Raw genomic sequence first — 22,633 nt, 5'->3', positions numbered from 1 at the left:
TACTCATTTCCTTACAACACATTGTGCTGTGCGACTCTGCAATGGGTTTAGACTCATACAGCTCTTCTGAGTTTCCCCAGCAAGGACCAAGCTCTGATCTCACTTGTGCACAGATGTAATGTGTGAAGCAGACACTTCAGGTTGGTTGATACTAATTAGATCAGAATCAGACCTGATATGGCCATTTTTTCCATGTGTGTGTGAATTTCTGTTTGAATCCTTTCAATAGGCGTTTCTAGCTACACCCACAGCAAGATGACTGCAAACATTCTTCTCCTCTGACTCATAGATATTAATTTACAGCGCTCTATGGTGTAGTAATTTTTTTTTAGGRTTGTAGCCTTTCCCCATCCTTTTACGTCCCATTACAAAGGAGAATAAAGGCTCACTGGCTGAATTTCTAAAAGGGCAGACAAATTTATTACTGATAATATTATTTTCAGCTACAAAATTAAATCGTCTGAACAGCCAAAGCTTCTGCCTGAGGTAGGAGGATCCCATGTTTGGGACTATTTTCTTGTTCTGTGTAATACATCAACAGTCCCTGGTTGGAGTTCAGTCCCCTCTGGCCATGGACATCAGAGAGAGGTGGGCACTTGCTCCTTGCAGGCGCTTAGCATTCCCCTGCCACCTGAGACCGTGGAAGGACATGGGGACAAGGAAGGCAAGGCAAGGGGGAGAAAACAGAGTGGGAGAAACCAAACTCAGCTCCCTGGATACCGTGAGTGATTGCTCCATGGTGGGACTTGGCCCGCCTGAAAGGACAACCAGCTGTGTTGGCTCGGGGTGTAAACTGGCTGACACTCAGGGGGCAGAAAGAGTTTCCAGGGTGACATGCAGCAGCAGTGTCACAGTGTATTCTTGCCCTGCTTTACTCAACACGTCTTTGTTTGCTTCCTCTGAAGCATCGAGCACTGGCAAGTGCTGACAGATCAGAAAGATCTTCTGCAGTGTCAAGACTGGTTTATGTCCCTATTCCCTGCTCCCACCCCCATCACTCATATTTGTCCCCAGGCTGTAGCTGACCACCTCTCAATCCTCCTGCCTCCCTATCTCCTCCCAAAAGAGTTTATTTCAGTCTGGAGCATGTCAGTGATCACACCCAGAATGATGTCCCACAGATAGCTCTAGCAGCTATCTAGAAAGAAGGGGTGGTGAGCTGTGGCACAAGAGCAGCAATCAACCTCCTGTGACTGAGTAGAGCCAAAGGATATTCTTATGTTGGCTTCATAGCTGAAGAAAACTTAACATGTAACAACACCTGACACTGGAATTTCTGGTCTCTTCTACATAAGCATAAACACAGCATCCATGCACTGGCTTCAGAAGAGTTTTCCTCATATGCATCTTCTGCTGAAAGCCATTTCTGACAGAGAGTGCATTTGCTTGTCACACTGTTTCTGGTTTTAGCAGGATTTTAACCTTACAGAAAATGCTTTGATGTGTAGCATTTATTTGTTTTATTCTGCCCTTTCAGGTTCACTACATTTTATGTTGTATTTAAATATTTTAAAAATTGTGCTCATTGTATGAGTACTTAGGAGTTTTAAATAAAACTTTGGGGGTATTATACAGCGTCTGACTGGACCATTGGAATCAGAGTCTTCAGTAATGTGTGGAGATATTGTTAATATGGGATATTGCTAATATTTGTTAATTACAGGTATGCAGTGATGGATCATCATTTAAGAAAAACATAACCTTTAAGCCAAAGAGCTTTCACTATGAGGTTGCTTTCTTTCCAGAGTGTGAAAGTATTTTAAACCAGCTATAGATCAAGTCAAGTTTAAGTTTATAACTGGAATGTTATAATCTTATTCTGCTCTTGGAAGGAGATAGCAATCATGCTAAATCCAAAGTATCAGTAGCAATTTTGTATTAATTCCAATTTATGCACTTCTTGAGATTCTATCTGTTAGAGATGGGCAATGTTTATAGCTCAATCATAGACATTTGCTATTAATATTAATCTGTTTATGCTTATGACTCAGAACACTGTTGCCAGAACACACTGAAAAAAAACAAAAGGCAGTGTCAGTGAGTGTAGTCATTATGTTAGCAGAGCAGGCCGGGGGGAGGGGAGGGGAGGGGGCTAAACTAATTTTAGGCATTGAATTTACAGTTCTTTACTATGAAACATTTTATTGTTTGTCTCACAGCATTACCTAGCTGAAATCTCTGCTGAGCATGGTGCCAAGAGATAGTGCTTGCCCTCCGGAGCCCTCACAGCCCAACCAGGCATGAAGCAGTGGCACCCCACTCCAGAGGAGACCCACAAAGCCCTCAGGGCATGATTGCTCCCATAGGGATCAGCCAGTGTGTCGGTGTCTGAGCAGGAGCCCCAGCACAGCCCAGGAGGTCTCAAACTGTGCACAGGTGCCCCACAGTCTGCTTCAAAGTGGCAGATGGCTCCAGGAGAGCACCAGGAGCTGCTCCCACCCAGGCTAGTACCTGTCAGAAACAGTGATGCTGAAAGCAGTGCCAAGTGAAAAAAGGATCAACCCTCCAACCCCACTTCAGAGCTTCATCTTCCTCCCTGATGGACCTCTCCCTCATTTACTTGTTTGGGACAATTCCACATCTGTCTTAGTAGTGAGCATGAAGGAAAAGTGGTGTAGAAGAAACAGACATCAGCAAATGACATCCCTTTCATTTCTGGACACTGCTCACTTGAAGGAGCAGGATCTCTCAGGCAAACTGCACGGAGTTTCTGCAAAACATTACAGATATCAGAAGAAGCAAAGAAAATTCTTTTCACAGAATCACAGAATCGCTGAGGTTGGAAGGGACCTCTGGAGATCATCTAGTCCAACCCCCCTGCTCAAGCAGGGTCACCTAGAGCACATTGCACAGGATTGCATCCAGGCGCATTTTGAATATCTCCAGAGAAGGAGACTCCACAACCTCTCTGGGCAACCTGTTCCAGTGCTCTGCCACCCTCACAGTGAAAAAGTTTTTCCTCATGTTCGGATGGAASTGTCTGTGTTTCAGTTTGTGCCCGTTGCCTCGCGTCCTGTCGCTCAGCACCACTGAAAAGAGTCTGGTCCCATCCTCTCGACACCCTCCCTTCAGATACTTGTACACGTTGATAAGATCTCCTCTCAGCCTTCTCTTCTCCAGGCTAAACAGGCCCAGCTCTCTCAGCCTTTCCTCATAAGAGAGATGCTCCAGTCCCCTAATCATCTTTGTAGCCCTTCGCTGGACTTGCTCCAGTAGTGCCACATCCCTCTTGTACTGGGGAGCCCAGAACTGGACGCAGTACTCCAGATGTGGCCTCACCAGGGCTGAGTAGAGGGGGAGAATCACCTCCCTCGACCTGCTGGCAACACTCTTCCTGATGCACCCCAGGATACCACTGGCCTTCTTGGCCACAAGGGCACATTGCTGCCTCATGCTTAACTTGGTGTCCACCAGCACTCCCAGGTCCTTCTCTGCAGAGCTGCTTTCCAGCAGGTCAACCCCCAACCTGTACTGGTGCATGGGGTTATTCCTCCCCAGGTGCAGGACCCTGCACTTGTCTTTGTTGAACTTCATGAGGTTCCTCTCTGCCCACCTCTCCAGCCTGTCCAGGTCTCTCTGAATGGCAGCACAGCCCTCTGGTGTATCAGCCACTCCTCCCAGTTTTGTATCGTCGGCAAACTTGCTGAGGGTGCACTCTGTSCYTTCATCCAGGTCATTGATGAATAAGCTGAACAAGACTGGACCCAGTACTGACCCCTGGGGGACACCRCTAGCTACAGGCCTCCAACTAGACTCTGCGCCGCTGATCACAACCCTCTGAGCTCTGCCATTCAGCCACTTCTCAATCCACCTCACTGTCCACTCATCTAGCCCACACTTCCTGAGCTTGTCCATGAGGATGCTATGGGAGACAGTGTCAAAAGCCTTGCTGAAGTCTAGGTAGACAACATCCACTGCTCTCCCCTCATCTACCCAGCCAGTCATTCCATCACAGAAGGCTATCAGGTTGGTTAGGCATGATTTCCCCTTGGTGAAGCCATGCTGACTACTCCTGATCACCTTCTTTTCCTCCACATGCTTGGAGATGGCCTCCAGGATGAGCTGCTCCATCACCTTTCCAGGGATGCAGGTGAGGCTGACTGGCCTGTAGTTCCCTGGGTCCTCCTTCTTGCCCTTTTTGAAGACTGGGGTGACATTGGCTTTCTTCCAGTCCTCAGGCACCTCTCCTGTTCTCCATTACCTTTCAAAGATGATGGAGAGTGGCTTAGCAATAACGTCCGCCAGCTCCCTCAGCACTCGTGGGTGCATCCCATCAGGGCCCATGGATTTGTGGGTGTCAAGTTTGCTTAAATGATCTCTAACCCACTCCTCCTCCACCAAGGGAAAGTCTTCCTTCCTCCAGACTTTCTCTCTTGCCTCCAGGATCTGGGGTTCCTGAGGGCTGGCCTGAGCAGTAAAGACTGAAGCAAAGAAGGCATTTTTTACCCTTCAGCAGCAGAGTGGATTGTTTAAGACTCCATTTCCCCTTCTATTAAGGCAGAATTTATTTTATTCACCCCAAGAGCCAGGACACAGTGTGGCCAGGTGCAGAAATAGAGCTACCAGATGTTGAGCTCAAACAGCATTTCTACAGTAGGTCTGTTTTTCCCCTCCCAGACTGCCATTTCTGCATGCATGTCATGAAATAAGAAATCTGCCTCTGAGCCTATATAACAAAAGTTGCACCCTCCCACTCCCTACCTGGTGTCTTCTTTCTCTTACTTTCTACATTGGGCTTTATAGAGGTGGCATTTTGATCTTCTCTTCAAGTCTTCTGCAATGTCAAATAGTACCACATGGGAACTGCAGAGAATTTCCTCAACTCAACTAATTTTCAGAACTTTTAAGATTAAAAATAGACACATAAGAAAACAAAAGAAAGGGGCCCAAACAAATGCCAAAATGCAGCACAGAAGCAGCCGGATATTAACTGAAATGTAAACAAGTAAAGCCATGTGTCTAACTGACCAGAATGGCTGGCTGGTTACACAACCTTCGAAACAAGCACTGGGCTGAGGATTTTCAATGTGTTTGTTCCTCTGAGTCATAAGTGTATCAGGCTCCCTGGGAAAGGCCAGCCAAAGGAGATCGCTCTCTTCTGTTTTGTTCCATTGACCATAAACAGTTCCTGAAACAATTCCCGTACATGTTCTTAAATGATACAAATAAGAAGAATCGGATCTGATTCACAGGGAGTACATCAGTGTCCCATAATCCTCATTGCTGCCTCCTTCCTGTGAAGTTCATTATTTTAGCATGGCAGTTCTATTGTGTTTTGTTTCTTTTTATACAACAAGACTTTTTCCTATATCACTTGTTGCATCAGTCTAAATATTTGGTAAACAGAAAAGAGAGGCCTCAAACACAGAAATAATGCAAATCAATTTTGGATATGGTACTGGTTCTGCAGATTTAAAAAAAAAAAAAAAAAAAGACCTCTCCAAGATAGCCTGGAATCTGCAAATGCCACCTGTTCTCATCTTTTAGCTGGCTAATTAGGCTCCCCATAAGGTACCAGGAAAGGCAAGGCTGGGTAATGGCAGTCTGTCATTTCTGGAGTTAGTCTTTGCATGTGTCAGACCCTTATGGCTGCTGGGACAGAGCACCAAGTTCCAAAACTGCTCCCAAACATGGATCACTCTTTATTCACTATGAACTTGTAGAAAATTATTTGATCAGCTGAACTTCTCCTTACTTCTACGTTCTAGGTCTCAGAAATACCTGAAATGCCTTACTAATATAGAGACTAAAAAATTTCACAGTCTACCTGCCTGCAGTTAAAAATTTATGCACAAAACTGTACACTGGGAACATGTGAGTATGGTATATGCATGTATGTATAGAAGAACTCTATATCTGTCATCAGTCCTTAGGCTGTGAGTTTCTTTATGCTACAAGATGTACATTTAAATGAGTTATTTGCTTAGTGATAAGCCTTTTTTTTCATTGCAAATATACAATAGGAGGACAGAGTSGGTAAAAAGAGGAAAGTTCTCATAGCAATTTTTATGAAAGAGTCTGTCCTGATTAAAAACCTTGTCCACTGGAACTTTTCTCAATGATCTTAGCCGCTGACCAAACTTGGTCTGAACTCTATCCCTGATGTGCCTTAAATATCGGGAGAAGGAAAAAAGAAGCCAATGGAGCTGCTTTCTCCATTTCTGTCCTGAAAAATTAAGCAGGATGTGGTCTTGCTACAGTGCTTAAGAAAGAGCTAGGAGAGGGAGAGAAATGCTTCCCTGGCTAGCCCCTCTCTGAGGAAGTAGGACTGTCCGAAAAGCACAGCCAGTCTCAGTTTGTGCAAATGCTGCAGTCAACAGCACAGCGTGTCTGGCTGGGCCTTTGCCTCCTGCCTAAAATATCTCACAGCAAGATTTCTGTTTTGTTTCTGTGTTCTCACATGTAGGAGCCCTCACCTGGTCAGCAGGTTTCCTGCAGAAGAGGAAATACTTCCCAGGAACTATGTTGCAAAGCCAACCAGGACAGGATTCAGTTTTCAGCCTTGTCAGCCTAGGCCTGGGAACAAAAATTCACACATTCGCAGCCCCAGTGTATAGTTAAGGTAGGAAGTGACATTCTTGACTATTACCCCTATCTAAAATAGATGCCACCTCCCACTTATAGGCTGAGTGCTCCTTCACAACCTGAGATCGTAACTGTGTGGACATTGCACCTATTTCATACCYTCCTTGTGGGCGCTGCCTGGTTGAGATGTCTATGGCTTTGGCAACTTAGTGGAATAATTCTTCAAACCAGTGTCATGAGTGGAGATTATCATTGCATTTCTATACTGCAAGTCATGCAGTCTGTAAACAAGAACAGCACTGCTCAGTGTCCTGAAGATTTCCCTACATTACTTAGTTTGTATCAGCCTTCCTCTGAACACAGCAACAAGATCTGCTGCACTTAGAACATACTTTCATTTCACTTCCTACTGGGATCTCGAAAAGACCTTCTGCAGGGGTAAGGGTCACACCATTAGGATACACACATCAGTCTGCCCCATATAAATAATTCCAAAATTTAGATGCAACTCCTTTCTGCAGGGATTTTTCATTCCCTGCGTTCAGCTCCATCTCCACTTTCATGGAACATTTCCTGGTAGGGGAAAGTTACAAGCACAGATCTATTGGATTTATTTTTATTACAGCTTATGCAGACCCACTGATCTGTCAGGCATCCCCTTTCTGAGGAGGGGAGGGAATAGGGATGGCACTTAGCCATCGATTTTACGGCAGCAGCCCCAGGGCAGTAAAACCTGGATTAGAAATAATTCTTGCTTTCTAGCAAGAACCTCAGGGGCAGACATGCAAGCTGAATGATCAGTTTCCATTTTTCCTGCTGTCTCCACAACAAAAAGAAAAGCAGAAACCTCCAACACACACACGAATACCATGAAAGCAGAGATCAGCACTGACGCTTGATGTGGTTTCAAAACTACAGAAGCAGACCCCAAAGGTCTTTTCTATTTGGCAAGCAACATTTTTTTCCTTCATGAAAAGAAAACAGATACAAACCTGGGACTTCAGTTGCTGCAAAGGTGGAGCAACCAATGTACTGCATTGCTCATTATTTGGGGTCAATCAAGATCCACCTGGGGTTCTGACTATCCTTTGAGTGGCTCCTGGCTCCCCCCTGCCCCTCGTATTGAGTAGAAGGAAGAAATATAATAAATCTCTCCAAAAAATTCTCTTCTCACAAGATTTCCTGCCCATTTGTGCAAACTGTAGTAGTTTGGATAGTTTAAATAAAATTCAGTTGAGCAATTCAGTGTTTCTCTCTATTTACCTTCCAAATTGTGAACACTTGCACCATCACACTATCATGCAACAGTATCTCTATGATCACATCAACTACTTACACTACAATTGGGGTATTTACATTTGGAGCTGAAAACAAATCAAGTTTCAACTGGAAACAATAGAAAGTTCTCACTCCAAGAAATATTGAGATCAAAAATTGTCCTCTTTTGCACAAGCTTCTTGGAAAGATTTACATCTGTTTTGAAGTTTTTTCAGCTTTTTATTTCAGAAAATATTCCTCCTATTTATAAAGGAGAAAACTTTTTGGATTCATTTTCCACCAAGCTCTAGCTTCAAATGTGTTGTTGGGACAGACTTAGGCAGTAGAGAAGTGTAGTGTGCCCATTTTAGATATGCAAAAAGATAAAGATGAATTTAATATTTCTTAATATTGAGCACTGGAATGATTGGCAGAAAGGGACCACTTGACAGAAGATGCTAAACTTATGTGCAACTTCTAGGTGTTCCAAAACCTTCTTTAGGTGTAAAACAGTCTCAAAACATGGAGCAAAAACATTTATCCCAAATGAACTAGAAAAGTGAATCTGAATAATGCAGTCTGCTTCAGAGTGCTCCGACTTGTTCAGCAATATCCAGCACAGAAAGAAGCTGGTGCGGTTCTGAGAGTTTTTGGCATATTTCCTAATAGCTGTCTCCAGCCAGCGCTCTCGCATCACCCAAGGTAGAGGAAGAATTCTAAGTCTGAAGAGGCAGAAACTTCCAGCTTTTGTCTCTTCCTGAAAAAAGTCAGATTTCTATTTACACTTTTACCAAAGATAAACAAACAAAGGAATTTGTATCTCAAATCTAATTGAAAACAATCCATGACTTCTGCTTGAATGTATTTAGTCACATCTGCTTTGTGTCTTGCTAATCTTACGAAGTCTTTTTGATTTTGAGTATGTGGCTGATGTCCAGGGTGCCTTTCATCCCAGAACCTGTACTTGTGTGCTCCAAAGGATCAGCCAACAGCAATAGCAGTATTCCCTCACTCATCAAGGATCTGCACAGACATACCCCCACTAGAATCCTCTTTGCAGAAGTTGCAGCTGGACATTGCCTGTCCTTCAAGAAAAGATCTAGCGCATATGCTTTCTCAGGGAGACAGAGGTATCCAGAGAAATAAGCCAAAGTGTGGATATTTCACAAAAAAAGTGAGCAAATGATGTTTTGAACGCAAAGGGAAAGGTAATGCTTTTCTGGGTTCTCTTTAGCTACAGGTCTTAGAGAATGTGAAGGTTCTTCTTTTTGACATATTGACTGATTTCATCCTGGTCTGCAAATAGGAGATGGGGGGTGTCTGTCCTCCCAGCCCAACTTGAACTGAAGTTGGAATTCCCCATTCATACTTCCAGCTCTTAAAAAATCAAAGAAAATAGATGTGAAAGGGAGAGAAGTGTGACCCAACAAGGGTTGAGATATAAACATCCACAAGTCCTGACCTGTAAAATATATTCTAGCTTGTTCATGGCCTGAAAAATAAATACATTTTCTGCAGTAGTGCTCAGCAGCTGGTTGTTGACTTAGATTTGGATAGCTGGAAGCCTACAGTTAAAAAAGTATCATCTAGAACACAGTGGTAAACAAAAGGGCTTCTTATAAATGCCTGAGTAGCCAACAAGGTCAAGCAGGAAGTACAAGAAAAACTGGAGAAAAGAAAAATGTTAACTTGGTTTGTTACTCTGCTAAGTCAGCTAGGAAAGTGTGAGCTAGTCCCGTGGGTTATCACTTGATACAGAGCACATCCGAAGTGAATGAAGGAGTATTCAGCTTTAGGCAGCACAATGCTTATGAGAAAAATACTTCCTTAGTTGCTGACACAAAGTAGAACTTTTCTAAAGAGAGTTCCTCCTGAAAAATTCTCCAAAACTGTTAACAAAGTCCAGTGCATTTGTCTTTCCTTACGGTTTGAGTTCATTGCACCTAGTTTTGGGTCTCAGAAATGTAGGCGTCCCATCTAAGGTAGTTACCTATATATCCTCCGCAGACAATGTAGAGCACTGGAAACCTTCCCAGAATAGTTCATTTCACTGGTCTTAGTCATATATCTCTGTCCAAAAAAACCCACCAGAAGATTCTGAGAGCCATGAGCATCATCGGGTGCTCAACTCTTATCTGAAGCCATGCGAATGCTTGCCATTCACTTGCCAGTACCTTGACTCCCAGCACACTTCCTTTGAGAAGGTCAGGGAAAACAGCAGAAGGCTTGCTCTGGAGTAAGCTTAAAGTCTAAAGAAACAATTATGAAAGACAATGAGAACTATGCGTGAGTGTATGCAGTGGTTTTACTGTAGGCCTTAACAACATTTCTTGTATAAAGTAATCTCATGGCGTTCTATGCATACTGATTATGTCATCTGTGTTTTCCCCACAGGAAAAGAAATAAAAAGGCTAACCACTAACCTACCTCTTCCAACACAGTATACAGATGAGTGATGCCAGACTAGAAGAGGCTAATGGGAAAGTTACTGAAAGTTCAGAGACCTGCTTTACCAACAACAAAGCAGATATAACAGGGATAAGGAATTCCTTCTCTCCTTAGGGCAGGAACAAAAAAGGTGAAGCATCTACTTGCTGAAACTTTGGAGGCTGAAATTTTTATATCAGTTGCACAAAAAGCTTTTTGGAAGCATAAACACAAGCAATCAGAGTCAGCGAACAAATGCCCTGATTTCAAAATATGCTCTTATCGCTAAGTAAGGGAAAAAAAAGCCAGAGGGAGCTGATGATGTTATGGTCAAAGATGCTAAAGGATGAGGGGAAAGCTGAAAGACTGAGGACTCTGCCAGAATTTCCCCAGTGGATTTTGTTAGTATCTCACAAAATCGTAAATGGGCAAAATTGCTCTGCCTGCTAATTTACAAATTAAGAAAATTACTAGGCTGTTATCAGTGAAAGGTCTGAACACTAAATCATTTCACTGAGGACTTCTAATATCATGTCCTTGTATACTGGGGAGAGAATGGTTCTCACAGTATCGGATAAAAGCTTTCAATAACACATAAGTTTCCTTACCAGGAGATATTCTATATGAATCTTCCTCAGACCACCAGGAAGACTAAATAGGAAAGAACTGAACAAAACATAAAATATGAGGAAAAGGAAAGGAGGACACAAACCAGGAAGAAGCATAGCTGGGGGGCGGGGGGGAGGGGGGGGAATGAGGTTGATTTGCTGATTTGTTTGGCTTTTTCCAGTGGATGACATGTTGATGGAAATGCATTGCAAGACAACTATACTACTGCATAATCATAAATCCTATGGAAATATATAAAAGTGAAGGCACAAGTAGCATCTACTGCCTTTTAAAGACTGTTTGTACATTTGAAAAACTCCCTCAGAATTATTTCAATGGGTAAACTACAGAAGCATCCGGTACATTATATTCAGCTTTATTTCTGTATGGAAAAATCCTTTGGAATGTAGTAAGAGTGGAGTCCAAAAGATCCAATAGGAATTACTGTACCCAATATTTATATCCCTCCTATAAATTTCTATAACGTGATTTCAACTTCTGTAGGAATACTATCACTCTATTAAAATCTGTCAGATTTTTTCTGTAAGGGCTATGTGCAAAAGTGCTTACAGCAAATATTCCTGCATCCTCCTGCAGGAAAAACCTCCAGCAAACCTGTGACCTTCTATATATCCATTAGTTATTACTCAGAAGTTTCTCAGAAGAGAAGAGAGGCCTTTTCCTTTCTTTGGACTTAATGGTATTTGGAAAGAGACCCCCTGCAATTCATCCAACAGGGCTCAGTGATGCGAGAAAGGACACCACTAGCACATCAGTGCACTGTAATATTGGAAGGGAGACCCCTTTTGCACTGAATTAGTGCCTGGAAAATCTGCTCCCCTTATGCTTTTTCCATGTGATTTGCTGGAGCTCACTCTTGCTCCACTGCTGGGAAGGCCAGGACATATCCCCTGGCAATTTTTTGAAGACTTTTATAAACTGGAAAGTATTTTGCTGGCTTGGACTTTGCTTGCCTAAAATCTATGAAAGATGCTGCTTTTACTGTTGGGGGGGTTAGTTGAGTTAAATCATTTTATTCATTACTATTCAAACGCTGGTTTGATTTGTTTTTAAAGTTTTATAATTCACCTCAGGATGTCACTTAATCCAAACCCCAATCATCTATTTGTATCTCCTCCTTTTGGTTCATTCTGGTATGTGCAGGAACTTAGGGGAAAAGGGGGAAAAATGTATTGTTCCAGCTTTGTTTCTAATCTGTTATTTTAGTCTAGGTGAGAAGGCCAGTCTTTAGTGATTTAAATACCTGTCAGGTGGGAGACAGACAGGTGTTCTGGTGCCAAGAAAGCAGGACGTTTTCTAAGCAGAGGCTAGTCTGGCTTATTAAGAGCTGCATTTTCAGCATCCTTGAAATGTGAGGAAGCCATGTAGGGGGTGCTCGATGTTTCGGATGAAACGAACCTCAAGAGGTTGAAAACTTTTTTATGATGAGAATTTGTATCTATTAAATGTTAGTCCAGTGGCACATCATGGTACTTTTTATAAAGGGGTGAGCTGGGCCACCCTGAAAGCTCATCTGCTGAAATATTGACTTGAAATCCTGGGACTGCGTGTGTGTGCATATGTGTGTTTGTGCACAGAGAGAGAGGAGGAGGAGGCATTCTTGAGTCTCCTTCCAATTTACATAAAAATCACTTGTAAAAGATCTGAAAATGGGCATAAGGTTGAGATCTTAAAGTCATTTACCTTTCATGGCACTCAAAAATTTGCCAACAAGTCTTTCATATACTTACTTGACTCCTCGCCTACAAAATTCAGTGTGGAAGGATTTAAGCAAAGATTATGATGGAAATGGGGGACTGACTCAAGACTATATTCCTGTGCTACTGAGGAAATATGTCTTGAGTAAATGAATGTAATTATTAATGTGCTTGGAATGGAGTTTTAAGCTATAGTTTTAAACTGGGCATTTGTGTACTTTGAACTCTATAATGGAAATAATACCAATCACTGCTTTGGGTAAGACTAAATCCTGGAACAGCTTTTGTCTCCTTGTTTTTTTCTCCTTGTTAAAGAGAAAATAATCATGTGTGAAAGTAGTCACACTAGAAAACCATCTGCGGAGAACAAGTAAGTCTCCTACAATCAAATTCAAAGTTTCCCCAAAGCCATGAAATACTAGGACAACATTGGTTTGCATGTTTATGCTTATCTGCCTACTTAAATTGCTTATATCTGGTTAGCTGCAGATACACAGAAGATGGTATGAAATACTGTGGGCATAAAGAAAAGACATGAAGTTAGAAAAAAACAAACAGGTGTGTAACACACATATTTATCTGTGACAATAATTAACTTGTGAATCAACTAGGAAGGGTCTCTGGGAGCTAGTCAAGTGAGGATTTATTCTATGGCTTAGCCCCAAGCTATAACATACAATTCAGAAGTTACTCAGTGAAGTATTATGGCAGCAATGACACAGATGACCAGAATGGATGCCCACAGCAGGACATCAGTGTATCTTCTGGCTACAAGTATAAGTACAAGAATAAGTAATTGTGGAAATAACAGAACGTTGCAAGAAAGCCTGGAGATGTCCCAAGCATGGGAGAGCTGGAAACATGGCCATGAGCAAGCTATTCACCTAAATTTACAGCAATCAAAGGAAATCAGCCTTGCTGCTCTCTGGGGTGTCTGGGAGATAAGCTGTTGATTACATTTCCTCACCAAATCGTTCTACAGAATAGCAAACAGATGGGTGCAATCCCAGAGTACCACTGGCCTACATCAGATTGGAACCACTGATCTGCTAGTGAACTACTCTGTGGTCTTTTGACACCTCTTTGAAGTGTCTAGCCCATCATTCCTACAGCTTCATGTTGATGAGGTGCTTCCCCACTGTACTGCATCGGCTGCTGTCTGACACATGGTCACAATATGTGTTCAGTATCAGCAGCAGTGATGAACCTCAGGAATGACATACACAGGAAGAACTTTTGGAAAGATTTTAATCTGTGTTAAAGTCAAGTGCTTGGAAGCACCATGGCTTGGATAAAAAGAGTTTTCAAATGTTTTCTTCAAATGTGACATTTCTAAGAGGCCTGGACCTCAGTTATATGATTCAGCTCTCTGGGCTCATAAAAAATAAAAAGGTAGAGTGAATCATGATGAAATATTTTCTGGCCTGGTCTGAAGTAGCCCAAATGAGTGCCAGTGTATTTGGAATAGATGTCTACATTTTTTTTTTTCTCATCAAAGTAAGCATGTGCGTTCAGTTCTGCATGCAGCACATGGATAGCAAACACACAGGGCATGGGCAGATGGACAAGAATACTGGGACGTCTGTATAGAGAGAAGGGACTCATTGAATTAGCTGGATTTCTGAAGCTGTAAACAGACCCTGCTAAGCAACATAAAATAGCTAATGAGCCATAGTTAAGTGAAAATCACTGGCAAAATGGCATTAACTTTGGCTTCATTTTCTATTATGGTATTCCACCAAGTATATGAAGTCGTGAACTAGAATTTCATTACAATTGTTCCCAGCAGAAATCAAGTCTGCCTCTTCTGTATGTGGCTTTGCTCCCTCATTTTATCCTACCTAAAACCAACAGTCCCTAACACAGAGATCCTGGACAACTTTCTCATAGTATTGAACAGAGAGCAAAAAACCAGGTGGACAGGGAGAAGAGAGTCTAGTATTGCCCCCAGAATGTGTTTGCACTGTGCAATAGTTGCGTTTATTGCTCCTTGACAGAAAACAAAGAATAAAGCACTAGTCTTGAACTATTTCCTTCATCAGGAATGCCCCTCTGAATTACAGGTACAATATATTCCATTAAAATGGTGCATACATGCTTCTTGACAATAAAATGATCCATGTGTCAAAAGGAACCTATTTATTTTCACACAGTAAGGTGCATGATGTGTAGCCCTTTCTGATTTAAGTCCATGGTCTCCGGCAGACCACCCACATACTCCCTGCTGAATGTCATTCTACAAGATGGGAGTGAAACCTTACTGGGGCCTGATATTGTTGATCCATTTCTCAGACAATAATCATTTTGTGCAGAATGACTAGATTCTAGGCCAAAAAAGGGTAAATCAAGCCTTCACTAGTGTAATTCCTAGTAACAGAATAAATTCCTCAAGGTTAGGGTTCATTTTTCACAGAAACAACAAAAATAGCAGCCTATACCTATTATTTGACAATTCCTTAAAACAACCCTATCATTGGGAGGTGGCAAATACAGTCTGGTTCTCAGTGTTTAGTCACAGTTCTGACCAAAATGTCCCTGTGGATATGGTGCACAGAGACCAAAATCTATGAAGTGTCTGTAAAATGGTTACAACTGGAGAAAAAATGCCAGCTAACACTAAGCAAAACCTTAAAATAAAAGCATTTCACGAAAATAACTCCTAAGTAACTTTTAAAAAGTCTGATCTTATTCTATTGTCAAGAAAGCTGTAAAAATACAAACAATTTACTTCTCAGATACCCAACATAAGAAAGACATAAAGCAGGTGGTCTTACTGTGTCACCTATACTAGAAAGAAAGAGCAGACACCATGAGTATAGGTTCAGTATCTCACACTAACCCAATTAAAGCCCAGAACTAGAGCTGTAAAAACTTAGCATTCTCCTGTGAAGAGCACTGCTCAACAGATGACTTCAAAGTAGATACGATATCAGCATATAATGTACCCATGACCCCAAGGATGGCAATACTGAGTTTGGAAATTTACTGAGAAGACTTGGCCCCTCCACACAAGAAGAACATGTTTCTTCTCAGCTCCTCAACATACACTTGACTATTCAAGGACGATCTGCACTAAGAGAAAACTAATTCAGGCCAAGACTCCAAGGCAAGGCTGCAGTCTCCCAGGCTCTCAGTAAACTCACAGAATCACAGAGTGGTTGAGGTTGGAAGGCACCTCTGGAGATCATCTAGTCCAATTCCACTGCTCAAGCAGGGTCACCTAGAGCATGTTGCGCAGGATCGTGTCCAGGCAGGTTTTGAATATCTCCAGAGAAGGAGACTCCACAACCTCTCTGGGCAACCTGTTCCAGTGCTCTGTCACCCTCACAGTGAAGAAGTTTTTTCTCAAGTTCAGGTGGAACTGCCTGTGTTTCAGTTTGTGCCCACTGCCTGGCATCCTGTCACTGGGCACCACTGAAACTCGCCTTCAAAATCTCTACACCACCCCCTCTGAAGGGCTTCAGACATTGGTCATCCCAAACATGCACCTTTCCAGATTTTCACTGAGAGAGTGCATCTCTTTCTTCTGACTTCACCACTCCAAATAACCACCACTGCAAGGATGAGAGTGGACTGCTACAGGACTGTTTCTTTTACTGTCACCTCCCCAATCCAATTAGCACTGCTTGTCCAGGTGGAAACCTCAGACCTGTATTTCCCACATGGGTCTAAATTAGCTGTCAGGTATGACTTTGGCATCTGATTCTCTGTTCAAAAGAAACAGCATAGCATTGATTCAGGAATTGTCCAACACTCAATAAATCCTCCACAGCTTGATTTACCTTTAATAATAAATTGGGTTGAGTCATAACTTATGAGGGAATTAATTGCCAAGTGCTGCCAAGTGCAAAATACCCATCCCGAGGGCACCATCTGGAGTTTGAAACATTAGCTAGGCCTTTACTTAGTCAAGCAAACTTTCTGGATGTGTCTGCACTTCTAATTCACTCCCACAATCTTGTCAGTTTAAGAAATGACCCTTCCATATCTAAATCAGCCTTCCACACCAGCCAGGCTAGTCAAAAATGGAGAACCAGGGCAGAGGAGGACCTCTGGGATCTTTGCTGACCTTCTACAGAGTTGCAGAAGATGCCAGTGGCTTGGTAACTTCTCTTGAATCACAAAAAATGAAATGGATGCAGGTGACTCACAACTCCATTGTCTTACTTATCCATTGTGCTGGATACTTCCCTAGATGTGGAGTTCAGTGTTGAGGACAAAAGTCATGATCTTTCAGGTCTTTGTCTACTCAAATATATTTGTATACTGTTAATGAAGACCAACAGCTGGAGGCACAAGGAGGATGCGAGAGCAGTCATAAGTCTTCTTGCTTGAAAGCTTGCTCCGAACCTACCACTTTTACTATACCTATGGCAGAGCGAAGAACAAGTAAGAGATCATTGTGTAAGGTTTTTTCCAGTACTCACTAACTGCCTCCTAGGAAGGACCTGAGTGAAGAGATATGGCAGAGTTAGTTCCCCACAGACACAGGGCTGGGTGGAATTAAAAGGCAGTTTGGAGGTGAGCGATTCAGGATCCTTTGCTCTGCTGTGGAGGAGGTCTTTCCCATAATCCACCTCCTACTCCTGTCACTTGATTCACACCCCTGCATGGATTAAAGAAACATTTAGTACTTTCTTTCCCACAGGCATGAAGGCATTCAACAGAGCAACCAAGCCCCATCTTCTTTTTGATAATTTTAACAGCTGAAAGAGTTTAAATCCCTCAATGTGAATCATTTCTCCAGCTCTTCAGTAATTTCTGAAGTTTCTTTTTAGCATGATGCCTCTAATTTTTCAATTTTCTTGATAATCTTTTGACAGTAATATTGGATCTATAATATCTGACATGTTCAAAGCAAAGTCACTCTGCTACTCTCCTAGTTCTCAGCTCTGTCACAGTATCATACGGTAAGATAAGCGTCAGCTATCAGTCCGCTATGACCCTTTCTGCCAGCTGCTGTGTTCCCCTTATGGTATATCACTGCCAGCTTTGCTCCACTGGCAAATTTTATCTGTTGTAATTTTATGTTTCCTCCTTTTTATTACTGGATATATTGAAGATCTCCATCTCTACAATATATTGGAGAGCACTGCTTGAAATAATTTATTTGATAATGATTCTCCAGTGACAAATACTTTTTAATTGTATTTTGTAAGATTCATCTCACACACAATCCTTAATCAATTTAACAAGTCCTGCTACTGTGCAGTGTTAATTTCAAATCAGAATATCATGCCACAATAAGAAAACTGTTGTACAAAGTCTAAATGCATTCCATTATGCAATTATTTATGCATCAGTCATTTGAAACCTCATCAAATAATTACATAACTTTTGTTTAACAATTATTTTCCAAGCAATATGCTCACTACTATAATTTATAGCCCTGTTCTTTAACTATCATTTGAAATCTGTGCCAAGTTATCTGTGATTTTATCCAGGACCTAATTCAGGTTAACTATTTTTCTTCTGAATACAGTGTAGTACTTTTCTTAAAAATTGGCAGAACATTTGCACACAAATTTTCTGAAAGTTCCTAGTTTTCAAATATTTATTTTAAATTAGCATCAGGATGCCAAATATATTCTCAGTTTTCGGCTTTCTGGACAGAAGTTATCTGTGGCTGATGGCATAAAAATGTAATAAAAATGTAAAAGCATATTGATTTCTCCCTATTTTCTTCTCTTTCAATTACTGCTTAGGACTTTTTTTAATTGCTGCCTTGAGTTTGCCACTGAACCGTGCTTTTAGGCCAGACCCTTCTTCCTGATGATGGAATCAAACCTTGTAGTCACCTAACACCTCTTCAGGCAATTCAAACCTCTCACTCATTTTTTTTCTAAAATTGTCCTTCTGTTCAGCATCACTCAGTTCCTCCTCCCTGTGGGAGAGCTCTATGTAGCATGCAAGGATGTTAATTTTTCAGAAAGTGTTTTCTATCTTTTTTGTGATATTAATGGTACACTTACCTGTTCAAAGTTAGACAGGAATATTTGATTTTTAATTCTTGCACTGTAAACACTTGGAGATTTTCGTACATAAATATAAGTGCAACTTTTCATCTTTGACCAGTTAAGTTTTGTGTAATAAAAGAGTAGTGTGCCTATTACAACTCTTATGTTTGCCTGGTTCAGCTGATTTTGCTGAGGATTTTATAGGAAGGAGGATCAGTTCTTCACAGACTTGAAGTTTTTAGACAGTCTAATGTTGACAGGAGTCAATGGTTTTGAGGAACGGAGCCCCAGTTAACTTCTTTTGTCTATGTTTTTCCTGTTTTTAAATGTAACAGAAGATTTTAAATAACATTTGTCTGGTTCTTCAGTTAAATCTGTTGTTGTTTTATATTGTATAGTTTGGCCAAGAGTTTCCATTAAGTAGAATTTAACTGTTCATAATTCTAATTCCATAATTTTCATCAGTATTTTCTTGTATTCTTGAAAGACACTGCTCCATACAGGACTTAGCATATGCCTTCAATCACAAAAGAAAAACAATAAAATCAGCCTCCCTGTTAAGGCAGACATACATTTTCAACTGACTATCAACATGGGGAGTAATTCAGCAAAGATAACTCAGAATGGAAAGAAAATTTCCAAAGAGAACAGAGTCATTTGAAATGTTCATAATAGAGAAATCAGCTAATCAACAGAAACTGTTAACTGCTCGGAGGGAATGCAACAGCATGTATGCTCAGGGTGCTGAAGCACGAAGATACGATATCTGGAAGCACTTGAAAAGCTGGGGGAAAGAAACCAAAAAGGGCAAAGTAATAATCATGGCAAAGAGAAATAGTGATAAAGAATGGGAAAAAATGTTCCACACAGTAAACTGCCATAATTCAGAACATCCTTTGCAGAGTACACTAAAGCACAATGCCGAGGGTGGAGATTACCATAGTAAAGAAGATATGTTATATCAAAGGAGTCCCTGAAGCCCTTTCTCTTGAGTGGCTTCTTTTGACGCTGGAATGGTCCCACTCAGTCATGAAGAAAATTGATGCCAGCTTCCTCCAGCCACAAAATTAGTTGTCCTCAATGCACACACGTCTGTACAGCTAATGTGGGCTTTACCAAAGGCTTGCAAAACAGTCAGACTCTATATTATGTAATCAGTGCAGATCTGCTTAGTTTAATACATTGGCCAACATTAAGCTTGGCTTACTCTCAATATTTGGCTTCACTACTCTTTAGCTCTCTTGCAAGTCATATGGCCTCACAGGCAATTCTCTGTGCATGTCTATCTATCTGCTACATTCTTAACAAAACACTGATGTTTCTCTGCCTTCATTGACACTTTTGTCCCTCTTTTGGTCCCCTTGGATTCATGCTTTCAACTCTCACTCCCATTCTTCCCTTCCCCCCAAAGCAAATTGTCCTTTCCTCTAAGAAAACAGCACCTGGAAAATCATGTGGATAATACCTTCACCCTTTCTGGTATTTCTGGTGTCACTTAATGCCTATCACCTATTTCTTTCACTGAGGCTTACTCTGGCTCTGAGCCTGCGCCAGGAGCGTGGCTCGGGGAAGGACCTGGCAGATGTAGAGTCTTGTGCAGTTTGACTGGGCGAAACTCACCTTTAGCTTTTGGCAGTAGATGCCATACTCTGCATGAACAAAGACGGTGTTTCTTTATCTTAGGAATTCAGAACTTGGCAGACAACTAGATAAAATGTCTTAGATAAAGGACTTTTATGTCAGTCTCCCTTTGGCTGTTTCTAAGATTTCTGAATGTTTTGGCAAACTTCAGCCTTCTCCTCAGGAGGTGGAAAGCAATTCCTTTATTTTATAGTACAACCTGCTTTGTTTCCACAGGTTGCCAGTGACCTAATCATTGTGCAGGCTAGTATAAATCTCTGACCTGGCCTGCATGTTACTGTAGCCTGCCAGTTAGATGTCTCCACTTTACACATGGTTTTATGTCTTTGAACTTGAACATTTTACACTGAAACAGGGACCTCCAGACATTGCCCAGTGAACTGGAAAGTTCTGGGCAAATTAATCTGTGGCTCACCTGCAGTCTTGATTTTATTGTCAGAGCCAAATCCCAGACCTGGGTTCCTGTCCATCTGATAGCTCTTAATTCAGACCAGATCCAAGAATACATAGTGCAGCATTCCTGGGGGTCAGCACCACTGCTCTTTGCAACAGAGAGCAAAGCAGCTCCTTTAGCTCTTTTCAGACAATCAAATGTTTACAGCTATTCAGTTTGATTAACAGCTGCAGTCATGCTCAGCTCAGCTCAGAAAAATTACACAATGTGTCCTGTTTACAGCTTTAGCTGAATGGAGGCAGGAAAGATAAAAGATTTGCTTTGTAAACTACTGACATGTTGCCTAAATCTGTCTCAGGATGCACAATATCAACAGCTGTGGAACATTGTATTTTTAATTCCTGGACAAACTATCATGATTTTCCCAGTGGCACGGCTAATTCATAGCCCAAAACCCTGCAGCCGTGATACCACTAAAGTGAGGCAGCTTGTGAATTGGCAAGAAAAAGAAAAGGGAATCTGAGATTCTACCCCAGCCTCTGCTATGCATTTGCCGTATAAATGAAATAGCTCTGTGCCTCAGTTTATACCTCTGTGAAGAAACTAAACTGTCTCAGTGGAGGGGAGCAAAGACTTCACTGATTCTCCAAAGTATTTTGAAGGCAGATAACTGAAAGCATCAGAACAGGCAAATTAATAATACCATGATTAGAGAATAAAAGTATAGTTTGAGAATGATAACACCATAATAACAGTCTTTTGAGACTATATTGATATATATGATATATATTTTTGTAAACTTCAGGGTTTTTATTTCGGAGCATCCATGTTTCTTCCTAGTTAGTCACCAACAAATAATGGAAACAGATCTTTATCTAGCACTTCTTGGTTCCTGCTAAAACCTATATGTGACTCAGACAGGGAGACTTCTATATGAATACAATTATTCAGTATTTGCACTAGAAGATATAAAATTTATGGAAATTTAATTTTTCATCCAACCAAAGGGCTGAAACAGCACTAGGTGACTCATTTTACCAGTCACATGTCATATGTAGATACTCAAAGATATTATTTATGTTTACATACAGGTTATGTAAAAAAAAACCACACACACATACACAATATCTATCTTTAGATAGAAACACTTTATCATGAATAATTAACAAAGGGCAAGAGCCTGTGTATAAATTATTGTGAAAATCCTGCTAACCCAGCTTTCATTTGAAAACATGCAGTAACTCTTCTACACTGTGCTTTGGGTGTTAAATGTGTCTGGGGAGACAGCAATCTTCTGTGGAAAGGGGAAAGATGAATCTGAGGTTGTGGGTGCAGTCACATGAACAGCAATACCCTGTCACTATAACTCTTGTGTAGCCATCCAGGCAGTTACTCCATCCTCAGAGAGGGAAGTTTGATGTGCTCCTCCCACCTGGTAGGAGGTTTAAGTAGCTTTGGGTGACTACTAAGAACATGTTTATCAGATTCTTGCTGACATCATGCCCATCCAGGAGAGATCATCCCTCCCCTCTGGCCTCTGCCTGTCCCCAAGCATCCCAGAGAGCCTGCCTGGATCCCTACATGACCCTGTCACTCCCACCTTCCGGCATCTCCACTGTGCCAGAGAGCAGCAGAGCCCCTACTCCTCCTGCTCCAGACCTGTAAAGAACTGACAAAGAAAACAGGCAAAAAAAGCTTCTGGGGATCCCCCTGCCACCACCCATCCCTAGCTGAGAAAATAAAAGGTTTACTAGTTGTCAAGCTGGGCGAACAGGAACTTAAAGGAAAAAGACACAAGATGGGAAAAAAACTGTCAAAAAAAGAATTGGCTCTGAGCAAAGGGAATAAAGAAACTCCCCAAGAAGTAGCCAAAATGGTACAGGGATGCAGTGTTGAAGAGCTGTAGCTGAAACATCAGCATTATTTCATAGGATTTGTATTAACCAAAGCAAGTGATTCTCACTCCATCCTTAGTTTATTATCTCATGAGGGAATAACAAATTGGAGGAAAAGTATCATCCAAAACAGAATGAAAAAGAGAAAAGAATGTATAAGGTCCTTCAGTATATGAAGGTCCTGTGCTCCAGCCCAGCTTCTTAGATTCT

The sequence above is a fragment of the Apteryx rowi genome, unplaced genomic scaffold (genome assembly GCF_003343035.1).
Source record: "Apteryx rowi isolate R43461 unplaced genomic scaffold, aptRow1 scaffold_66, whole genome shotgun sequence".
NCBI classification, from domain to species: Eukaryota; Metazoa; Chordata; class Aves; order Apterygiformes; family Apterygidae; genus Apteryx; species Apteryx rowi.
Note: the sequence above shows the minus strand (reverse complement) of the source record.